Here is a 25144-nt window from a genome sequence, read left to right as displayed (position 1 = left end):
TATTTTGTATTGTGTCCAGTTTTAAATTACCCAATGTAGCTGAACTTGTGCATTCCAGTTTAGCTTTAGGTGTAATCTCTGATTTTATGTTTTTCACCCAGGTGCATTATCATATATTTCCCTGAATTAAAACTAAGCTTCCACATCTACGTAATGCTTGTTTAACCTTGTTACATCACTGCTGCCTACAGGATTTATTTAAAAAATAACATGCAACTGTAAGACACTAACATCATCATATATTATATCACTACTTCACAGTTTCTGGTTAGACAATTAAACAGGATCTGGTCTGGTGTCGGAGGCCCATAAATGTAAATTATACTTTAAAGGAGCTGAATGCTGTGAAATGGGGAGAAATGGCTCATAAAAGCTCAGAAGCAAAAAAACTAAGAGGCGCAAGGTACAACAAACACCATTTGAGGCATTACTTACAAAACTCAGCAACTGCAATGCAGGTGCAAATTATTATTTCCTGTTTGCATTACTTTATAGCTTTCATTTGCTTGCTTCTCTTTACTACTTTCTTCAGATTTTGAATTTTCAGTCACTATGTGGTTCTTATTTGTTAGTTTGTCTCTTCCTTTCTTTATTTATTTTTTGCTGTGTATGCTGTCAAGAAATATGACTGTCTTCCTTTTTCTTACTCTTTTCCTTATTCTGTTACTTGAGGGAAGTGAATTGGGATTGTATTCCAACTGTTATCAAACAATGATGTTTATATCTAGTCATACCTCTCAACCTGGAAACATCAAAAATCTTGACAAAGGCCCGTGAAAAATAGGTACAAATCTGTACGTTGATTAACATAAAATTTGTATACATGTCTATGTAATGCCACCCGCACCAATGGAATTGTGGGATACCATCTTTCAAATGCAAACTGAAGAACAGACAACCAAAATATGGCCATGGCACAATCTCTACAGAAGTAAAAGTCATCTAAATAACACATTATGTAAGATCTGTAACTAATGAAGAGGTTGCTGCTAGCAAACAACTTTATATTTCATTGTTTCATCTACAAATAAATTGCCTGTTGTTGCCCTTGAGGAATAAATTGCCTATGTTACATTAAAAAAAAATGATAAGCTGCTAATATTGCAATAGGGAATGGATGGCAAACTGATAACAGGTTCATGATACTAGGTACCTCTGCCAAAAAGGACAGTCTCAGGACTGCAGTATCCACCCCTTTAAAAGTATAACACAGTATAGTATCAGCAATCCATCTACAAACTGTGAGAGTAGAACACACAGCCTTCTGCATCAAAAGCAAGAAGTCTACCTGTTGTGTTACTAACACCACAAGCAGACTTGGCATAACTTAAGCAGCACTAAACTTCTCTCCCACTGAATGAGATATGCAGCACAAGAAATCTGAAAAAAAAACGTTTATTGGCGGGGGGTGGGGGGGACATAGGCCCAAAACCAGAGACAAATTTTAAACATTGCTTGTATAATAATAAAAAAAGTTGCTTGAATAAATGTTTGGTGTTACCATGCGTTTCCTGAAAGATAGGACTGAAACTCATTATTTAGTGAATGTAGTTCTCATTAATTTGCCAGCAAATCACAAATTTTAGAGAGGAACAGACCAAAAGTATGAGCCGAACATTCTGTAAAACTTTGGACAGTTAAGAAATATGGCTAACTCCTTAAACCACAAGTGGTGGTGGTATGGTAGAGAATCTAGGCTCTTGCTACCTGTACCTAAGGTACAAGGTTTGAGTCTCTAACCGCCAGTTATATGCATTTTACACACACAAAAAAACACACCCCCTGAAAGCTGCTCACCTGTTAAGTAAAAGTGAAGCTGTGATGCCTGCATGCTAAATGCTGACTTTGACTTTGAAAAGACACTGCAAAGCTTCCAAAGTCCACGTATACAAGCTGAAAGTAAAAGCGAAAGTAGTTAAACAGTGAAGCCGCAATGCCTGCACAGAAAGGCTGCTAAGTAAATAACACAGTGAAAGTAAGCTAGCTGCCGAGGAAACCAGTAAAGCGATGCCTGTATGGTGCATGGAAAGCTTTTGCAAGTGGCTGTTATTCCTGTTAAGTAAAAGCAAAGTAAGACAGAGAAGGCAAGCTGCCGTTAAGTACATAATAATAAAGTGAAGCTGCCGGTAAGTAAATAACACTGTGATTTTAAAGCTGCATTAAGTAAACACACTCTGTCCCTCCGAAAGCTGCCATTAAGTAAACATCCAGTCTGAAAACTCAGCTGACACACACACACCCACACACACAACACCCCCTGAAAGCTGCCCAACCATTAAGTAAAAGTGAAGCTGCAATGCCTGCATGCTAACTGCTGACTTTGACTTTGAAAAGTAATGATTCTCACTTTTACCTGAGAAGCTGAGCTGGAGAAAGACAATGTGCATGCCGTGCAAGGTCCGGAAGTAAATTAAGATGTACTGTGTTGTGCAAGTGCAAGTTCCATAAGTAAATTAATGAACGGCAGGCTGTCTGCCTCATGGAGCTGACGTCGTCGTGCATTCCCTGCACGTGATGACGTCAGTAGTAAAAAATAAAAAAAAAAATGGGAAATTCAGAAATTAAAGGGGCCACTCAGGAATTCATGGCACCCCAATATTTTGCTCTCAAAACCATTATTTACCAAGGAATTTGGTACAGTTGAGAGGTATGTATCTAGTCAACATATCAACTTCCCAGCTTTCTTTTTTATTTTAATTTCTCAGCACCAATATCAGTTAATTTAATTTTTACTGGTACAATATACAGTGCATAAACTAGTAGTGACTGAGTGTTTCAAATATTGCTTACCACTCATCATCATGGTTGTAGATTTGTAATATTCAGTTTTACTTACCTTACACTATAGATGGCAGTGACCACCCACTGGTCACTAATGAGAGAGCCAGCACCAAAGTACCAACCAGTCCAATCCTGAAAGCAAGCCAAATGTTACAATAGTTTGAAAGAACTGAAAATATGCAGCACATGCAGCTTATGAGACTAAAACAGGTAAATGTATACAACTCTTACACCACTGTAAAGATTATTGTGACATATGGCTCAGAAACCCCTAAAAATGTGAGGTTGAAATACAAGGTCTTATATTCATTCATGCACTCATTTTGAGGAACTTCTGTGTTTTCCAATTTATTTGTACTGTTTTGAAGTCAAAACAATAACTACAGGGAATACAGGGATTTAGGGACACTTGAATTTCCTTGTCCAGGGTCTTAGACCTGCTTTCAGAATGGTGTTAGCATGTTATTATGACTTCATGAGTCAAAAACCCTCATGCTGTACAGACCGTCAGCTTACCTACTAAGGGTGCCTTTCAAATGCATATCTGATACTCCTACAACATTCTGACACTGTGCATTGCCCTTGACAAACTGGGATGCAGGGGGCACATAGCTGGGCATTACACATTTTATCTAAAATGCTTTCTTTTGCTGAAGTTTGACATTGCAATATATGTTCCCTGATATTCCAGTTTTGTAGAATCAAACATTTTAAATTTGATGTTATGACATTCCATATTTTATTACTAGTCCTGTATTTTGAGAAAGAAATCAAGACTATTTGCTGTTTGTATGTTGGTACATTCTCTAGAAATGTGGTTCTATGATTAAGAAAAATGTAACATTTTTGTATAAAAAATGAAATCTACCTGCATGTAAACTTGCCATGGCCAAGACCCAGAAACAGCATCCTCGACATTCAAAATTCTATTATATCCAGAAATGACTGGTGGTATGGCTGGATTACCGCAGCCTGCTAAAAAAAAAAAAAAAAAAAATCGTCTTGTGTGTTAGTTGCACATTTCCATAAGTACAACTAATTTTGCATTTTTTTGCAGTTATTTTCAGCTAAAGCACAAGCATTTTTCATATATACAACAGGAAATAAGCATGTTCCTTTGAAATCAATGCATTATACAATGCATACAAGACAAAGGAAGACAAATTACTAAAACTACTATTTTTTCTAAACAGTCCTGTGTTCGTTTGTGAAAGAACATTTATTTTGATTTATTTTTTATTTTTACCATTGTTTTTCACTGTCTGTGGGAAGAAAGGGATAGCTTGTAGACAAAAAGATTTACCAGTGTGTTGGTTTGTAATTTCTTGAACTTTACTGCTAAAAAGAGGCGCTACAGTGAGCAATAGTGAACAGAAATTAACCGACCAAAAACAAGACTCAATGAACAGAAACTATTCAGCGTATTCACATGCAAGGTAAAGGAATTCCAGCTTTATGGGACTTTCTCAACTGGTACAGTCTGAGCAACAACTTTACTCTATTTAAATTAATATTTAGTTGTATATTCTTTGTGTGATTTTTCTCATAGACGTTGATTTAAGTTCCCATGGATTTCTCTAGTAACTGATTTTGATTATTCTTTTCTTTTATAATTTTTGATCCACTTGCAATGTATGCATGCACTTGAATATGGATTCCTTAAATGAGTATACCATTAATGATTTGATAAAGCACAGATATCTTAACCAGTGGGTGATGCCCCACCACTGGCCCAGTAATCAAGGATCCTCAATCCTCACCACTAGCACCAGTGTGGGGGGGGGGGCATACACTGGGAGGATGACAAGTTATACACACAGTACTTCCAGATGCAGCTCCCTGCATTAAGTGCAATTTCCCTTAAGAGCACACAGAGACCACAGTCAGTCCGGGGCTGGTTTCTCCCTCTTTCTTCAGATCCCCAATAAGACTCCACACTGGCACAGCTATACAGTTAAAATCTCAACTGAGTGGCTAAGCCAAGACCTCCAGCACCCTCTTCTGTGCTTTGTGCCCCTGCCCAAGTAGCTAATACACACATCTTGAGGTTTGATTTATTCACACACACACACACACACACACACACACACACACACACACACACGGGAAAGGCTAGATATGACCCATTCTGGCCAGACTATAAGGTAGTTATTACTACCACCAGCCAGTTCTTTATCAGCTACTTTAAGGCCCTAAACAAAGGGTTTGCAATCTTATTGTGTGATGTTACTATCAATATTAATGGTAGTTTTACTAAGAGCAAGGCTATCAGGAGTGGCCTATAGTGTCACCAAATAAATATGCAAGTATTCTCGGAACTTAAATATGTCTCATATATTTCAGCCACAATGAAAGGTTTAAATATATTTAATAATAAATAATAAAATAACAAGAAAATACTCAGTATATAATCACAGTAACATCAGAGTTCAAAACCACAGTAAATATTTAAAACAACATTACAGGATAGTCTCGAATAAATAAAGAAAAACGTCTATGTTAAGGTTTGCTATATTCCTCGCTATATCTAAAAGAATTACTATACCCTAGCACACTTAATTAGAGTAGCAAGGCAGATGTGGTGAGTGATTCATGATGTTATCAGGTCAAAGACAAAATTCAGAATACATTCTCTCAGTAAGAGACTTCCAAAATTAATATCTCAAATATTACTGCTGGGATAACTTGCAGGATGACATCATTGCTTGTCATCTGACTCTACCCCAGGCTCAAAACAACCACTGATGGCAGCTGGTAGCATTTAGCATCTACCTGTGAAAATACATAAGCAAGGGCTTTCCTTAGATCTTTGGCAAATGGTGGAAGTCATAAAACAATAAAACACTTCCAAGACAATATAGAAAACCTCTAGTTTTAGACACTGTTGTCTCCTTGCTGCCATAAAGTAATTTAATTTCAGCTATGTTTTTTCTGAAGTTAGCCTCTTGTGTTCCAGTTTCCATTGTTAAAATATATACATCCAAACAGTTACAATACTGCAGGTACATTTCTGTTATTTTCCAGTAGAGTACTCTGTGGTTACATTTTTAAGCTTAGTACTTCACAACCCCTTTTCAACTTACACTTCTGTACCAGCAATTTGATATACACATAAGATACAGTTCTAATACATTTGTAACACAAGCATCTTCCATGAAGCATGTTGACATTCACAAATGGCATATAATTATTTACAAAATTCCCGATAACTGGGTTGGCAGTATCTCCTTTTGTCACACTTCTTCCCCCAAAAAAACTCAAGCTAGTTTTTCAAGTGACCCGTAATAAACATTTCTTGAGAGGGATTAGCCTATCTGGGAATACATTACCCCATTCCCTGTCTTGACAGCCCATCTGTGTTGGCATTGCTAACCCCACTGGAGTGCTGCACTGTCATATCTTATACCTGCAATCATAGGCTCCATCTTAGTAACTTGGCATTTTGCTGACTGGCTCAATGTAGCCATGTTAAGGGATTGTGGTCTGTAACTACAGTGAATTTCCTTCCATACAGATAAGGCTGACGATTCTGCAGTACCCATACTATAGCTAAACATTCCTTTTCTACAGTTGTATAGCGTTCCTCCCTGGGTTAGAGTCTATGGCTTAGATATACTACTGGGTGCTCTTCTCAATCTGAGGAAACCTGGCTGAGTACAGCTCCCACCTCATGGTCTGAAGCATCCACCTGCACAACAAAATCTTTGCTGTTGTCTGGACTGGCTAATATGGGGGGAGGGAGTCCTCCCAAAGCTCCTTTAAGCTTCTGGATTGCCTTCTCACATGCTGTGGTCTAGACTACGGATATACAGAATAACGTGGCTGGATGCTGCTTGCTATATAAAACAATTTATTTCATAAAACCAAACACAATAATTGATGAGCGCTTTCGGGTTGTAACCCTTCATCAGATAAAAAACTTTACATCACATTACTACTTTTAAAATGCAAGCTATCCAATCAAATCTAATAAAACACCCGCCTTTTACAGAGTGTAGGTTCAAGCGGGACAACATCGTTTAACCCTGGATCCCTGTGTGCTGTCAATTCCAAGATCCACTTTGTTTCAGCCAACTCTGTATTCAACTTAATATCACCCCCCCTATGGGTCAAATTTAAATTAACTATAACCCTAAATGTGAATTCATGAGAAGGATGTACTTTCACATGCCTATATAGTGCATTACATTCATCTTTATTTCTAATATTAGACATGTGTTGGAAAATTCTTGCTTTCAACATCTGATTAGTTTTCCCAACATAGTAGCTCGAACAGGAGCTGCACTCTGCTATGTAGACTACGTCTGTAGTCCTACAAGTTGCTCTTCCCTTAAATGTATATATTTTGTTGTTGTTAGGATGTCGGAACTCTACCCCTTTTTTAATGAAAGCACAAGCCTTACAACATCCACAGGCGGTGGTCCCTACTTTTCCCTTGACACTCCCTCTATCTGGAGCCCTCTTTTCCTTACATAACATATCTTTTAAGTTCTTATTCCTTTTATATATAAAGTGGGGATGGGTGCCCACCATTTCCCTTAGACGTTCATCGCTCACTATTATGTTCCAGTTCTTTCGTATGATGTTACAAATCCCTCTTGTGTCACTTCCATAAGTCAGTGCTACCTTACGACAACTAGATCTAATATTGCTAGCCGCCTTATTGTTACGTGCTGTTTCTAACCATGGCCTATATTTTGTATGTCTAAACGGTTTATTCTTTTCTATGGCTTCACTGACCATTCTTCCACTATAGCCTCTATCAGCAAAACATTGACCCAGATGTACCACCTCCTCATATTGTTGATCGTCCTTGCTTAGCCTTGAGACCCTTCCTAACTGACCCTGCACTACGTTAGGAAAGGTATGTCTCGGATGCATGCTATCGAAAGATAGCATCGTATTCCTCCAACATTCCTTTCTGAATAGTTTGGAAGAAAAACCCTCCCTTTCTTGTGTCAAGCATACATCCAAAAAATCTATGGCTTTTGTGGAAGTATTAACACTAAACCTGAGGAAAGTGGTGGTGGTGTGGAGGTAGTCTATAAACAACCTCAACTCTTCTTCTGTGCCCTTCCATAAAATGAATATGTCGTCTACAAAAGAAAGTACTTAAATAACTGTTCCTTCCATGCATGATCACAAAAAACAAACATCCTTTCCCAATGGGAGAGCACAAGATTAGCATAGGTATTGGCACAGGGGGTGCCCATAGCTATCCCCTGTGCCTGCCTATATATACATCCTGTCCCTTGGAAAATATTATTATCCAACACCAAAGTTAGTAATTCTACTACCAACTCTACCTTATTGTGTGTGAGTCCTGTTGTAATTAAAAGGGTCTCTATTGCCCGTATCCCATATTCATTATTGATCACGGTGAACAAATTGTTCACATCCAAAGTGGCCATCAAATAGTTCCCTAATAACTCTCCTGCTTTTATATCTCCGATCAAGGTTAAGAAATGTCCTGTATCCACCAAAATGTGTTCCATAGAGGCTACATATGGTTTAAGGAACACCTCCAACCATATGGATATATTTTCAGTGACCCAACCCCTACCCGATACTATCGGTCTTAGGGGTGGGTCCGTTAAACTCTTATGTACCTTTGGCAACGCTTTAAAAATCGGAGTGATCGGTTTATCAATATGCAGGAATTCCAGTTCCTGAGGTGTGATCAATAACCTTTGATTTAAGCATAATAACTTATTATGTACCCTGTCTATAACTCTTCTCACATCAATGGGATTAATGAGTTGGTAAGTCGCTGCATCAGATAAAAGTACATTCAACCTATTAGCATACCAAACCGAATCTAAGACTACCACCGAGCCACCCTTATCGGCCATCTTTATCGTAACGTCAGTGTAACTACATAGCCTTAACAGTGCTGATCTTTGTCCATTGGTCAAATTGCAGTATTTCTCCCTATCCTTATGTTGAAAATATTCTACCAAATCATGATCACACTGATTGATGAAAAGTTGTAAAGCCGGTGTTAGAGCCGGCACAAAACTACTAGGTTTTCTCAGACCTACTTGTGTGCTTTCATTGTTACCAAAAAGTGTCCCTAGCATTAAATTTCGGCAATAATACATAATGTCCAACAAAACATCTTGATAGCTGCACATCCTGCTGGGAACAAATGACAATCCTTTATTTAACACTGCTAGTTCATCCTGAGTTAAATCGCGTGAAGATAAATTAAAAACAATATTATTACACTCACAAAAAGTCAGTCTATTGTCCGTCTCTTCTTCAAGAGTTCCCTGTCGTCGCTGGATGAGCGTTTCCAGGGACCCTTCTTTTTCATTTGGACCGGTAGCATATCCAAAAAATGGGTCTGCATGGGTCGCGATTTAGGTAGTGCCCCTGCTCGTAAACTCACATTCTGTTCCACATTGGTAACATGTTCACCAGTCTCAATGGCGGAATGGATTGCCTTATCCGTGGTAGTACAGGTCGTATCACTAACACCATCCTGTCCTGACGTGATCGTGTTACCCGTTATTCGGTCACATCCCTCCGACTCCAAACTGAAGACGGAGTCGGTGGCTGTATCGTTGGTTACGGTAACAGCCTGTTCATGTTGTACCACCAGAGTTGAAACACCTGAACATGCGCTGGTTGTAGCTAATGCTGGCGCCATAACTCCTACTGCCGTAACACGGCGTTCTCTCTGTCCATTCCTTGTCTCATGACGCACCGTGTTCCTATTGGTGCCCTTAACTGCATCGGCCATTGTTGAATTCCTCTGTCTATTCCCGGCAAAAATGTTCCCTTTGGAAAAATCTTCATAATCCCTACTAAGTTTCCCCATTTTCTGTGTCCGTAACTTGGTATCGTTATCACTGAATGTCAAATACATCTCCTTAAGTTTCCTCTTACACCAATCCTCTGTGTAGTCGTTCTCTAACTTACGCTGTAAAGAGATGTCCTTTTCAGTGTCTCGATCTCTTTAGAAAGAAATCATTTAGCAAATCCATATACAAAAACTGGTGTTAATATTTATGGATTGCCACCTGGCCAACAACTCAGGATACCTATCCTTGGGCATACAAAGCACGCATCCTCGAGTGCGATACCATATTCCAAACATGCCGGTGGAAAGTCTGCCATTGCAGGCGTTGTACGCAGTAACTTTATAGTTCAAGTCCCTGAGGTTGTCATCAAGCGATCTATCCATAGCCATAGGTATAGAAGTATCAATGTGTTTTCCTTGTCTAACACCAAAACCTAAATTAAGCAATGGGTTAGTTGTAGGCGGAAGCGCTTTATACACCAATTCCTGGTGGGGCATCAACTGCTCCTGGTCAACGCTTCTCCCATCAAGGCACTTTCTTCCAGCATGCATCACAACAAGGGACCCCAATACACCAGCGAAACTGCAAAACAAAAGGTCGTTGCTCTGCCAAATCCAGCGTAAAAACAATCCAGGATATACAGAATAACGTGGCTGGATGCTGCTTATATAAAACAATTTATTTCATAAAACCAAACACAATAATTGATGGCTTTGGTTGTAACCCTTCATCAGATAAAACTTGACATCACATTACTACTTTTAAAATGCAAGCTATCCAATCAAATTTAATAAAACACCCGCCTTTTACAGAGTGTAGGTTTAAGCGGGACAACATCGTTTAACCCTGGATCCCTGTGTGCTGTCAATTCCAAGATCCACTTTGTTTCAGCCAACTCTGTATTCAACTTAATGTCGCCCCCCCCTATGGGTCAAATTTAAATTAACTATAACCCTAAATGTGAATTCATGAGAAGGATGTGCTTTCACATGCCTATATAGTGCATTACATTCATCTTTATTTCTAATATTAGACATGTGTTGGAAAATTCTTGCTTTCAACATCTGATTGGTTTTCCCAACATAGTAGCTCGAACAGGAGCTACACTCTGCTATGTAGACCACGTCTGTGGTCCTACAAGTTGCTCTTCCCTTAAATATATACATTTTGTTGTTGTTAGGACGTTGGAACTCTACCCCTTTTTTTAATGAAAGCACAAGCCTTACAACATCCACAGGCTGTGGTCCCTGCTTTTCCCATGACATTCCCTCTACCTAGAGCCCTCTTTTCCTTGCATAACATATCTTTTAAGTTCTTATTCCTTTTATATATAAAATGGGGATGGGTACCTACCATTTCTAGGCGTTCATCGCTCACTATTATGTTCCAGTTCTTTCGTATGATGTTACAAATCCCTCTTGTGTCACTTCCATAAGTCAGTGCTACCTTACGACAACTAGATCTAATATTGCTAGCCGCCTTATTGTTACGTGCTGTTTCTAACCATGGCCTATATTTTGTATGTCTAAACGGTTTATTCTTTTCTATGGCCTCACTGACCATTCTTCCACTATTGCCTCTATCAGCAAAACATTGACCCAGATGTACCACCTCCTCCTCATATTGTTGATCGTCCTTGCTTAGCCTTGAGACCCTTCCTAACTGACCCTGCACTACGTTAGGAAAGGTATGTCTCGGATGCATGCTATCGAAAGATAGCATCGTATTCCTCCAACATTCCTTTCTGAATAGTTTGGAAGAAAAACCCTCCCTTTCTTGTGTCAAGCATACATCCAAAAAATCAAACTATTCAGAAAGGAATGTTGGAGGAATACGATGCTATCTTTCGATAGCATGCATCCGAGACATACCTTTCCTAACGTAGTGCAGGGTCAGTTAGGAAGGGTCTCAAGGCTAAGCAAGGACGATCAACAATATGAGGAGGAGGTGGTACATCTGGGTCAATGTTTTGCTGATAGAGGCTATAGTGGAAGAATGGTCAGTGAGGCCATAGAAAAGAATAAACCCTTTAGACATACAAAATATAGGCCATGGTTAGAAACAGCACGTAACAATAAGGCGGCTAGCAATATTAGATCTAGTTGTCGTAAGGTAGCACTGACTTATGGAAGTGACACAAGAGGGATTTGCAACATCATACGAAAGAACTGGAACATAATAGTGAGCGATGAACGTCTAAGGGAAATGGTGGGCACCCATCCCCACTTTATATATAAAAGGAATAAGAACTTAAAAGATATGTTATGTAAGGAAAAGAGGGCTCCAGATAGAGGGAGTGTCAAGGGAAAAGTAGGGACCACGCCTGTGGATGTTGTAAGGCTTGTGCTTTCATTAAAAAGGGTAGAGTTCACATCCTAACAACAACAAAATATATACATTTAAGGAAGAGCAACTTGTAGGACTACAGACGTAGTCTACATAGCAGAGTGCAGCTCCTGTTCGAGCTACTATGTTGGGAAAACTAATCAGATGTTGAAAGCAAGAATTTTCCAACACATGTCTAATATTAGAAATAAAGATGAATGTAATGCACTATATAGGCATGTGAAAGTACATCCTTCTCATGAATTCACATTTAGGGTTATAGTTAATTTAAATTTGACCCATAGGGGGGGTGATATTAAGTTGAATACAGAGTTGGCTGAAACAAAGTGGATCTTGGAATTGACAGCACACAGGGATCCAGGGTTAAACGATGTTGTCCCGCTTAAACCTACACTCTGTAAAAGGCGGGTGTTTTATTAGATTTGATTGGATAGCTTGCATTTTAAAAGTAGTAATGTGATGTAAAGTTTTTTATCTGATGAAGGGTTACAACCCGAAAGCGCTCATCAATTATTGTGTTTGGTTTTATGAAATAAATTGTTTTATATAGCAAGCAGCATCCAGCCACGTTATTCTGTATATCCTTGGATTGTTTTTACGTTTCGCTGGATTTGGCAGAGCAACGACCTTTTTGTTTTGCAGTTTCGTTTGGTGTATTGGGGTCCCTTGTTGTGATGCATGCTGAAGAAAGTGCCTTGATGGGAGAAGCGGTTGACCAGGGAGCAGTTGATGCCCCACCAGGGAATTGGTGTATAAAGCGTTTCACGTCTACAACTAACCCATTGCTTAATTTAGGTTTTGGTGTTAGACAAGGAAAACACATTGATACTTCTATACCTATGGCTATGGATAGATCGTTTGATGACAACCTCAGGGACTTGAACTATAAAGTTACTCGTCTACAACGTCTGCAATGGCAGACTTTCCACCTCGAAGCATGTTTGGAATATGGTATCGTACCCCGAGGGATGCGCGTGCTTTGTATGCCGTCCCAAGGGGATAGGTATCCTGAGTTGTTGGCCAGGTGGCAATCCATAAATATTAACACCAGTTTTTTGTATATGGATTTGCTAAATGATTTCTTTTCTAAAGAGATCGAGACACTGAAAAAGGACATCTCTTTGTTACAGCGTAAGTTAGAGAACGACTACACAGAGGATTGGTGTAAGAGGAAACTTAAGGAGATGTATTTGACATTCAGTGATAACGATACCAAGTTACGGACACAGAAAATGGGGAAACTTAGTAGGGATTATGAAGATTTTTCCAAAGGGAACATTTTTGTCTGGAATAGACAGAGGAATTCAACAATGGCCGATGCAGTTAAGGGCACCAATAGGAACACGATGCGTCATGAGACAAGGAATGGACAGAGAGAACGCCGTGTTACGGCAGTAGGAGTTATGGCGCCAGCATTAGCTACAACCAGCGCATGTTCAGGTGTTTCAACTCTGGTGGTACAACATGAACAGGCTGTTACCGTAACCAACGATACAGCCACCGACTCCGTCTTCAGTTTGGAGTCGGAGGGATGTGACCGAATAACGGGTAATACGGTCACATCAGGACAGGATGGTGTTAGTGATACGACCTGTACTACCACGGATAAGGCAATCCATTCCGCCATTGAGACTGGTGAACATGTTACCAATGTGGAACAGAATGTGAGTTTACGAGCAGGGGCACGACCTAAATCGCGACCCATGCAGACCCATTTTTTGGATATGCTACCGGTCCAAATGAAAAAGAAGGGTCCCTGGAAACGCTCATCCAGCGACGACAGGGAACTCTTGAAGAAGAGACGGACAATAGACTGACTTTTTGTGAGTGTAATAATATTGTTTTTAATTTATCTTCACGCGATTTAACTCAGGATGAACTAGCAGTGTTAAATAAAGGATTGTCATTTGTTCCCAGCAGGATGTGCAGCTATCAAGATGTTTTGTTGGACATTATGTATTATTGCCGAAATTTAATGCTAGGGACACTTTTTGGTAACAATGAAAGCACACAAGTAGGTCTGAGAAAACCTAGTAGTTTTGTGCCGGCTCTAACACCGGCTTTACAACTTTTCATCAATCAGTGTGATCATGATTTGGTAGAATATTTTCAACATAAGGATAGGGAGAAATACTACAATTTGACCAATGGACAAAGATCAGCACTGTTAAGGCTATGTAGTTACACTGACGTTACGATAAAGATGGCCGATAAGGGTGGCTCGGTGGTAGTCTTAGATTCGGTTTGGTATGCTAATAGGTTGAATGTACTTTTATCTGATGCAGCGACTTACCAACTCATTAATCCCATTGATGTGAGAAGAGTTATAGACAGGGTACATAATAAGTTATTATGCTTAAATCAAAGGTTATTGATCACACCTCAGGAACTGGAATTCCTACATATTGATAAACTGATCACTCCGATTTTTAAAGCGTTGCCAAAGGTACATAAGAGTTTAACGGACCCACCCCTAAGACCGATAGTATCGGGTAGGGGTTGGGTCACTGAAAATATATCCATATGGTTGGAGGTGTTCCTCAAACCATATGTAGCCTCTATGGAACACATTTTGGTGGATACAGGACATTTCTTAACCTTGATCGGAGATATAAAAGCAGGAGAGTTATTAGGGAACTATTTGATGGCCACTTTGGATGTGAACAATTTGTTCACCGTGATCAATAACGAATATGGGATACGGGCAATAGAGACCCTTTTAATTACAACAGGACTCACACACAATAAGGTAGAGTTGGTAGTAGAATTACTAACTTTGGTGTTGGATAATAATATTTTCCAAGGGACAGGATGTATATATAGGCAGGCACAGGGGATAGCTATGGGCACCCCCTGTGCCAATACCTATGCTAATCTTGTGCTCTCCCATTGGGAAAGGATGTTTGTTTTTTGTGATCATGCATGGAAGGAACAGTTATTTAAGTACTTTCGTTTTGTAGACGACATATTCATTTTATGGAAGGGCACAGAAGAAGAGTTGAGGTTGTTTATAGACTACCTCCACACCACCACCACTTTCCTCAGGTTTAGTGTTAATACTTCCACAAAAGCCATAGATTTTTTGGATGTATGCTTGACACAAGAAAGGGAGGGTTTTTCTTCCAAACTATTCAGAAAGGAATGTTGGAGGAATACGATGCTATCTTTTGATAGCATGCATCCGAGACATACCTTTCCTAACGTAGTGCAGGGTCAGTTAGGAAGGGTCTCAAGGCTAAGCAAGGACGATCAACAATATGAGGAGGAGGTGGTACATCTGGGTCAATGTTTTGCTGATAGAGGCTATAGTGGAAGAATGGTCAGTGAGGCCATAGAAAAGAATAAACCGTTTAGACATACAAAATATAGGCCATGGTTAGAAACAGCACGTAACAATAAGGCGGCTAGCAATATTAGATCTAGTTGTCGTAAGGTAGCACTGACTTATGGAAGTGACACAAGAGGGATTTGTAACATCATACGAAAGAACTGGAACATAATAGTGAGCGATGAACGTCTAAGGGAAATGGTGGGCACCCATCCCCACTTTATATATAAAAGGAATAAGAACTTAAAAGATATGTTATGTAAGGAAAAGAGGGCTCCAGATAGAGGGAGTGTCAAGGGAAAAGTAGGGACCACCGCCTGTGGATGTTGTAAGGCTTGTGCTTTCATTAAAAAAGGGGTAGAGTTCCGACATCCTAACAACAACAAAATATATACATTTAAGGGAAGAGCAACTTGTAGGACTACAGACGTAGTCTACATAGCAGAGTGCAGCTCCTGTTCGAGCTACTATGTTGGGAAAACTAATCAGATGTTGAAAGCAAGAATTTTCCAACACATGTCTAATATTAGAAATAAAGATGAATGTAATGCACTATATAGGCATGTGAAAGTACATCCTTCTCATGAATTCACATTTAGGGTTATAGTTAATTTAAATTTGACCCATAGGGGGGGTGATATTAAGTTGAATACAGAGTTGGCTGAAACAAAGTGGATCTTGGAATTGACAGCACACAGGGATCCAGGGTTAAACGATGTTGTCCCGCTTAAACCTACACTCTGTAAAAGGCGGGTGTTTTATTAGATTTGATTGGATAGCTTGCATTTTAAAAGTAGTAATGTGATGTAAAGTTTTTTATCTGATGAAGGGTTACAACCCGAAAGCGCTCATCAATTATTGTGTTTGGTTTTATGAAATAAATTGTTTTATATAGCAAGCAGCATCCAGCCACGTTATTCTGTATATCCTTGGATTGTTTTTACGTTTCGCTGGATTTGGCAGAGCAACGACCTTTTTGTTTTGCAGTTTTGTGGTCTAGACTACCTTATCTGGCCTGTTTTTCCTTGTCAGGTCTATGAGGGAAGCAGCTATGGTACTATAATTGGTGACAAACTTTCTGTACTACCCTGCTGTCCCTAAGAATGTCCTCACATGCTTTCTGGTAACAGGGGCAGACCATGCTTAAACTGCTTCCACTTTGGCATGTTCTGGCCTGATCTTACCCCACACTCTATGTCCCAAGTAGGAGACGTTTGCCAATACCCACCTGACACTTTCTGGGATTAATGGTCAACCCTGCCCTCTGTAGTCTGCCCAGCACCTCCTAACTTGTTGAAGGTGCTCTTGCCAGGAATGACTGTAGATGGCAATATCATCCAGGTAAGCAAGGTTAAAATCTCCTGCTCCTGCTAGGATATGATCTACTAGCCTCTGGAAAGTCGCTGGGACATTTTTCATCCCAAAGGGCATCTTCATGAACTCATACTGTACAAGCAGAAAGGAATCACAAGGGCTGACCTCTCCCTAGTGTTGGGAGTCAAGGGCACATGCCAGTAACCCCTGGTAAGATAAATAGTGGTAAGATACTTAGCCCCACCCAGCTGCTCTAGGGCTTCATCTGTCTTAGGCATGGGGTAAGCATCTGACTCTGTGTGACTATTTAATTTCCTGTAGTCCAAACAGAACCTGGTGCTGCCATCCTTCTTTGAAACCAGCACCACTGGGGAGGCCCAGGGACTGCTGGTCTCCTGGATTACCGATAGTTCCACCACTTCCTGTATCTCCTCCCTCAGAGTTTGTTTGACTCTCTCAGGCACCCTGTAAGGGACCTGCTTAATAGGCCTTTGGGGTCCTGTATCTACATGGTGCTGCACCAGGTGGGTAAACCCTAGCTTCCCAGTGAACATGCCTCCAAACATATGTAAAACTGTTTGGATTTCTCGAATCTGGGTAGGGGATAGCTGCTGGGTCATTGCTACCCGTTCCACTGAGGTGTCAATCCGACCTTCACAAAGGTGATCAGTCACCTGATCCCCCTCAGATTCCTCCTGCCATCCAGTGCAAATACTCAGCACCAGGGCTTCCCTATCATGGTAAGGTTTCATCTTGTTAACATAATGCAGTTTGTGCCCCTGCTTTCTGCTTAGCAGTTCTACCATGTAGTTAGCATCACTGACCTTCCTTACCACTTTGAAGGATCCTTCCAAAGCTGCCTGCAGTTTGCTGTGTCTGACAGAAATGAGAACCGTAACCTGCTTCCCCACAGCATATTCTCTAGCTTGAGCATTTCTTTTATAAAGACCTTTTTCTGCTTTTGGGCTTCTGCCAGGTTCTTCTGGGCTAAGCCCATGAGTTCCCTGAACCTTTTCCTGAGGTTTAGGACATATGCCACAACAGACTCCTTGTAGGATTTACAATCACCCTCTCACTCATAACAAATCAAATCTAGAAGTCCCCTCACCCTATGCCCTTACAGTAACTCAAAGGGTGAAAAACCTGTGGATTCCTAAGGCACCACTCTGTAAGCAAACAACAGATGGGGCAGACATTTTCCCACTACCTCTTAAACTGGTCTGCAAATACCCATACCCATAGCATGGTCTTTAGTGCAGAGTTTAACCTCTCAGTCAGACCATTAGTTTGGGGATGGTAGGGTTGGTCTTTAGGTGCTTCACCCCACAGTGCTTCCACAGACAAGCCAGCAGGTCTGGAATGGAATTGGCACCTCTGTCAGTCAGTATTTCTTTTGGGAAACCTATCCTGCTGAAAATCTCTAACAAAGCATTTGTCATCTTTTCTGCCACGATGGAAGACAGGGCCACTGCTTCAGGTATCTGGTAGAATAATCTACTACCACTAGGATATACTTCTTCCCTCTGAAACTTGGGGTACACAGAACACCCACAATATCCATAGCAACCCTCTGAAATGGCTCCTCAATCACAGGCAAAGGCACCAAAGGAGCTTTGACCTTGTCTCCTGCCTTGCCTACCTTTTGACACTGCTCACAGGTCCTGCAGTACCCTGTTACATCCCTGGAAGTTCCAGGCCAATAAACATTTTGCGTAATGTGTCTGTTTGTATGCTTTATTCCCATAGGACCTGCAAAGGGAATGTCATGGGCTATGGCTAGAAATGCCAGACAGTAGGCTCTGGGTGCTACCAACTGCTGCATTCTCTCACCCTCTAGCCCTCGCTCAAGGGTCCACCCTCTATACAGTAACCCTTTGTCCCAGTATAGAGATTCCCCCTTTCATTGAAAATCAGGTGCCTCTCTGTTTACCTCCCTCAAGCCCTGTAATGTAGGGTCTGAGCACTGAGCCTGTCTCATCTCTCTCTTTGTAACCCTTCCCAGCTCCCTTTCCTCGGGAAGTCTGGTATTCTCTGACAGTAGTGCCTCACTGTTAGCCTGGCTACTACTATTCACCTCTGCCCTTGCAGTGACTCTGTACAAGGGAACATCAGTACCCACCAGCAGTTGTGGCTCACCTTCTGACTCACTGCTACAGGTAGCTCCCTCCCTGAAGTGAGCACCTCACCAGTCTTGGCTTCAAGTCTGCGGTCTGTCTGGGTCTCCCCCAGGCTGCAAAACTCACATGCTTGTCTCCAAGCTTGACTGCATGTAACTGCAAGTACACAAGGTACCGTTCTTCTTACTGATCTTATGAAAGTGATGCCTGTGTGCATTTAGCCTAATGGTGATATCATTTTCACACACTTTCAGAAAAGTGTCAACAACAGCACTATTCTGAGGCATATAGGTGGTCATTGTTTTAGACCTCTGTAAATGTGGGTATCATTTTTCCCAAAGATGTTTCTTAACATAATGTTTCTACAAAATAACTTTAAATTAACCAAGACAGTGGTTGGAATAAACGCTTTTGGCTTACTACAAGTGGATTACAGTGGACTATTCTGTCTGTACATACTGCGTTTTTTGTATCTTTCTTGGTTTTTTGGGCAGTTTCCCGATTTATTTGATAACCAAGACATCACTTACTTGTAAAGGAACAGCAGGTATAAATGAGGATCCCTTGTTTAATAAGGAAATTTGTGCATCAGTAAGTTTTTCATGGCTCAAGTTTATAATCAAATCATGATGTGCACTAAATGTATTGACTACTGCTCCATGGATATCTCTTTTCTTTTCTTGTCTGTGCTCAGTAATCATCTCTTCATGCCATGTGTATCCATAGGGGTAATGAAAGCATTGAAAAATCCTATGGCAGGATACATGTCCATCTGTCTTACTCCTCGGCTACTGTCCTGCTCATGATCATGGCAACTTGATTTCTCACTTCGGATCAATGCAGAGATTTTGTTGTTGAATGTAATTGTCCCAGTACTGGGCATATTTTTGTCTCCCTATCAGGACATCTACAGGGATATCTTCAAACACACATACTTTTTTGCTTCCTTTTACACCCTCTCAGTCAAGGTGAACCCCAGCCAAAGGTATTTGGAATGGGATCCCTCCTAAAGCCCTGACTGGAGTAGACTGCCCAGGCAAGTTGAGCTCCTCTGTAACCAGTGCAGGCTTTACAATGGTTATATCAGAGGCTGTGTCTCTCTTAGCAGTGGTCTGTTTCCCATCCACTAAGATAGGATATAACCTCTTGTGGTAGTTTTGTACCCTTGTTGTCTCCAGACAACTTACTGCTGCATTCTGTCATTCCCACTTAGTGACTCACCCAACTTTTGTTCCCTACCTTGCCTCTGTAGACATTAGTATGCTACATGGCACCACTGGTTGCATTTAAAACATTTAACCCTTGGTCCTGGCCATGTACCTGGATTAGTGGCTTCCCCTGCTACTCACAGTCTCTGTTGTGGTGGTTTAGGCTGCCCACCATGGGTCCCCTTAGACCCATGTGCATCATTGGGTATCCCTTTTTTTCTGTGCAGTGATGCCCTTCTTGTTAGGCATAGGTCTTCCGTTTTCTCCAACTCATCTGCTGTGTTGCATTCTCTATCCATTAACAAGATTCTCATGTCCTCAGGCAAAGTGCTAAGGGCTTATTCCCTCACCAAAAAGTCTGCCAGCCCTTCCAAAGTGGTGACCTGACACCCTCTCACCCATCTATAAAAATAGTTACTTAGTTCAGCAATATATTAACACACACTTTCATCTGCCTTGCATCTATGCTAACAAAACTTTTTTCTATGTACTTCAAGTGTTAACTTAAAACACTCTAATAAGCAATTTTTAACAGTATTATAATTTAAGCAATCAGTATCAGACAATTTAGAAATAGCAGTTACAGCTTTACCATAGAGTAATGGAGTGAGGAACCATACCCAAAGACATTGGTCAACATTATACTATTCACATATCCTTTCAAACATATGAATAAAACTATCAAAATTATCACCCTCTGTAAACTGTGGAAGAAATTTACTAACCTGTCTAGGGTTCAGTTCCTCCCTTTCCCATTACCTCCATGACTCTGGTGAAGAGTCAACATCTCCTTTTCATGTTGCCTCTGCATCTCATTTTCCTCAGCTTCCAGATGTCTCAGTCTCTCTGCAGCTTCTAATTCCATTTGTTTCTCCTGCTGCAGTCTCACTGCTGATGCCAGTTCCAAATATTTTCCTGAGAAACCACTTGACCAGTGAAAAAATACTACACACAATAGTATCAAAATATTTAACACAAAACCTCTAGCGCCTCGGCAAACACAGCCTTCTAGGAGTTAGTGCACAATAAAAAAGACACTGCCATATATATCATACATATATACAAAATAATTAAACAATTAACCTATTAGAATATCTATTACTATTGTGCATAGTATTTTTTCACCAAATATTTTCCTCCAGTTCAAGTATCTTTAACTCTAGATGGATTTTTAAGTCTTCTGTGGAAAGGTTGAACTGGCCATTTTGTGAGACTTGTACATCCCCAAGGCCAGTCTGGTTGTCCTCCTGTTTGCTAGTCTGTGATGCAGCTGTGACTAATGTTGCAATAATCTCTGTTTTATTCAGGTTGGCATGCACCAGTCCTTTGTCTTGGCTCATCTTAGCTAACTGGCTCCTTGTCAGCTTGCCATACTCCTCTGCTGACATCCCTGCCTGCTCTCCGTGACTAACTAAGCTAACAAAAAAAAATAAAACTATTGTGATATGAAACTCTGAATGTTCATTGTGTGGTTGATTGAGAGTACAAACACCTTCTTTAGTGACCACTGTTTACAGGCTACAGGAATTCAGTAGCCACACCTACTGAATCCCAAATTGTGGATATCCCATCACTGCCAACCAATAAATGTGATGCCCCAGCACTGCCTCAGTAATCAAGGAGCCTCAGTTCTCACCACCAGTACCAGTGGGGGACATACTTTGGGAGGATGACAAGTTACACACAGTATTTATAGATGCAGTTTTCTGCATCAAGTGCAATTTCCCTTAAGAACACACAGAGACCACAGTCAGTCTGGGACTGGTTTCTCCCTCTTTCTCCAGATCCCCAGTAAGACTCCCCACTGGCACAGCTATAAAGTTGAGAGCTTAGCTGAGTGACCAAGCCAAGACCTCTGGCACCTTCTGTGTCCAACCAGTGCTTTGTGTCCCTGCTCAAGTAGCTGATACACACACTCTTTGAGGTTTGATTTATACACATACACACACACACACACACACACACACACACACACACACACACACACACACACACCTGGGAAAGGCTGCCACAGGTTTACTGACTATGCCCTTTTCTGCCCAGACTATAAGGTAGTTTCCCCTACCACCAGTCACTCCTTATCAGCTACTTTGCGAATCTTAACAAAGGGTGTCCAATCTTACTGTGCAATGTTACTGTTAATACAAATGGCAGTTTGACCAAGAGCAAGGTTATCAGGAGTGGAATACAATGTCACCAGAAAAATAGGCAAGTACTCTTAGAACTTAAATATGTCTCACAAATATCAGCCACAATGAACAGTTTAAATATATTTAATAATAAATAATAAAAGAACAAGAAAATACTCAGTATATAATCACAATAACATCAGAGTTCAAAATCACAGTAACTATTTAAAACAACATTGCAGGACAGTCTTAAGTAAATAAAAAAAACATGTAAATTAAACATTGCTATATTCCTGACTGTGTCTAAGAGAATCACTATACCATAATAACTTACTTAATTTGAGCAGCAAGGCAGATGTGGTGAGTGGATCTTGATGTCAGGTCAAAGACAAAGTACATAATGAAAAGTCTCTCTCAGAGAGTTCTTAAATTAATATCTCAAATATTACTACTGGGACAGCCTGCAGAATGACATAATTTCTTGTCATTTGATTCTATCCCAGGTAACCCCCCCCCCAACTGATGCAGCTGGTGGCATTTAACATCTACCCATGAAAATACACAGGCAAGGGCTTTTCTTACATCTAAGGCAGATCCAGGAAGTCATAAAACAATAAAACACGCTCGAGACAATACAGAAAATGTCTCAGAACAAACATTGTCTGTTGCTGCACTGACATGAAAGATAGCAAGATAGCATCTTTTTATTGGGTGGCCATGAAGTAATTTAATTGTAGCTATTTTTCTGAAGTTAACCTGCTGTATTCCAGTTTCCATTGTTAAAATATATACATATAAACAGTTACAATAGTGCAGGTACATTTGCTGTTATATTCCAGTAGGGCATGCTGTGGTTATATTTTAGCTCAGTACTTTACAAAATATCTCTTCAACACACGTTTGTACAAACCATCTTATATGACATACAGTTCTAATACATTTGTAACACAAGCCTATGAATCATGTTGTTATTCACAAATGGCATATAATTATCTACAAAAATTCAAATAGCTGGGATGGTATTATCTCCCTTTGTCACATGTTGAAATAAAACAGATGTTGCTATTGTTTGTGAAAAATGGGTAAAGAATAATGACTAGATGCCAGATCTGTCAGCGTATAATGCTTTACTGTAACAGACATTCTAACAACAAATCAGGTGGATGGGTTATCATAGGGATTAAAGTTTGTTATGAGACTGTGATTATTACATGCTCAATGATAACATTGATGCTGTAGAGTGTGTAACTTTGACAATAAAGACAACCCTGGAACATATAAGAATTGTTGGAGTGTACAGACCACTAAAGTCAAGTGCTGATGACCTAGAGGAATTCTTACATTCCTTGCATGAAACACAGGAGGGAAGAATAATATTAGCTGGGAAATTAAAATTTAGCAGAAACAGACTGGAATAATATTGATTCAACAACATTAGTAAAGGAAATAGCCGTGGTGGTGCAGCGGTAGCATTGTCACCTCACAGCAAGAGGTTCTCCCGTTCGATTCTCAGCTGGAGTGCCTTCTGTATGGAGTCTGCATGTCCTCCCCACGGTCGAGTGGTATTCAAAAGACATGCGTGAATGAGTGCGCCTTCGGTGAAGGTTGTACATCGGGCTGGCACCTCAGCACCGTAAAATTCTACTGCTAATCATTAGCAGACCGGAATTCCACTGTGGCGTCCCCTAACTGGGAAAAGCCAGAAGAAGAATTAAAGAAATTATTCACACTGTATGTTCAGGAATAACAATTGTTTCAGTTTTTAAAAAAGCCTACCAGGGAACAGAACATACTAGGCACCGTCTCTGCTCCTAAAGAAATTACTGTTACTTCATGCCAAGTTTTACCACTGTTGATGTGCAGTGATCATAGGGTTATAAAGGTTAATTTCTTGCTAGATAATTCTGCCAAACTGAAATCTAAGCCAATGCACAGAAGATTAATAACAGATTATATGGAAGCAAAACAGTCACTATATAAAACTAATCAGAGTGATGCATTCAGTGCAAAAACTGCAGAAAGAATGTGGAAAGTTTTGAAAGCGAATTTGTTTGGATGCAAAAAATAAAAATAAATGTTCAACATCAGGATCTAGATGTACAACATTAGGAGGATATATTTCCATAAGAACAAGATGCTTGATTAAGTTGAGAGACAAAAAATATAAGAAATGGATAAGAGATCAAACTATGACATTGAAAACTGAAATAAACAAGCTAAACAGGCAGTTCTTTGAGACAAGATCAAGAAAAAATTATATAAAGATATTGAGCATAATAATAAACCATTTTATAGATATATAAGATATCATAGGACTAAAGACATACAAAATGATAAACTGTGTGTGGATTCTAAAGTTTATTGTCAGAAAACAGATTATAAATAAAAAAAAAGTCTTTTGGCTTTTCTCGGTTAGGGATTACCACAGCGGACCACCGGTCCGCTATTGATTGGCAGTGGATATTTACAGTGTCAAGTTGCCAGCCCAGCACCCAACCTTCACAGAAGGCACACACACTCCCACACCTACCTGCATGTCCTTAAAGTTCATTCAATCATAGTGAGGACATGCAGACTCTGCACAGAAGGCAATCCAGCCAAGAATAAAAACGGAGAACCTTTTGCTGTTAGGCAACAATGCTAACCCCTGCACCACTGCAGTCAACACACAGCAGATTATAAATACATTTACAAAATCTTATGCAAAGCAGTTTGGCTCCAAAAAAGAGGTGTTAAATTGTCCTAGTGATATCCAGGTAACCTCAGATTCTGAAATCAAATTAGATTACACTGAAAAAGAGCTAAGCAAATTGGATTGAAACAAAGCACAGGGAGAAGATGGAGTAAGTAATAGTGACCTGAGAACACTTTGGCATAAATTGCATTACCATTATATCTGTGAGAGGCATGCACTTGTTAAACCTGTCTTTAAGGGAAAGGGAAGTAAGACAAACCCAGACTCATACAGAGTCATTAACTTACTTACACGGTGTGGAAAAATAATGGAGAAGGTTATATTGGGTAAATTATTGTCAGAATTGTAAATGTTGTGACATGAAATCATATAGCAGCATACATATGATAAATAAAGATATATTACCACCTGTAACATAAC

Source organism: Protopterus annectens, chromosome 8.part0, assembly GCF_019279795.1.
Source record: "Protopterus annectens isolate FY-2018-M chromosome 8.part0, PAN1.0, whole genome shotgun sequence".
Classification (NCBI taxonomy): domain Eukaryota; kingdom Metazoa; phylum Chordata; order Ceratodontiformes; family Protopteridae; genus Protopterus; species Protopterus annectens.
This window is presented reverse-complemented; position numbering follows the sequence as displayed.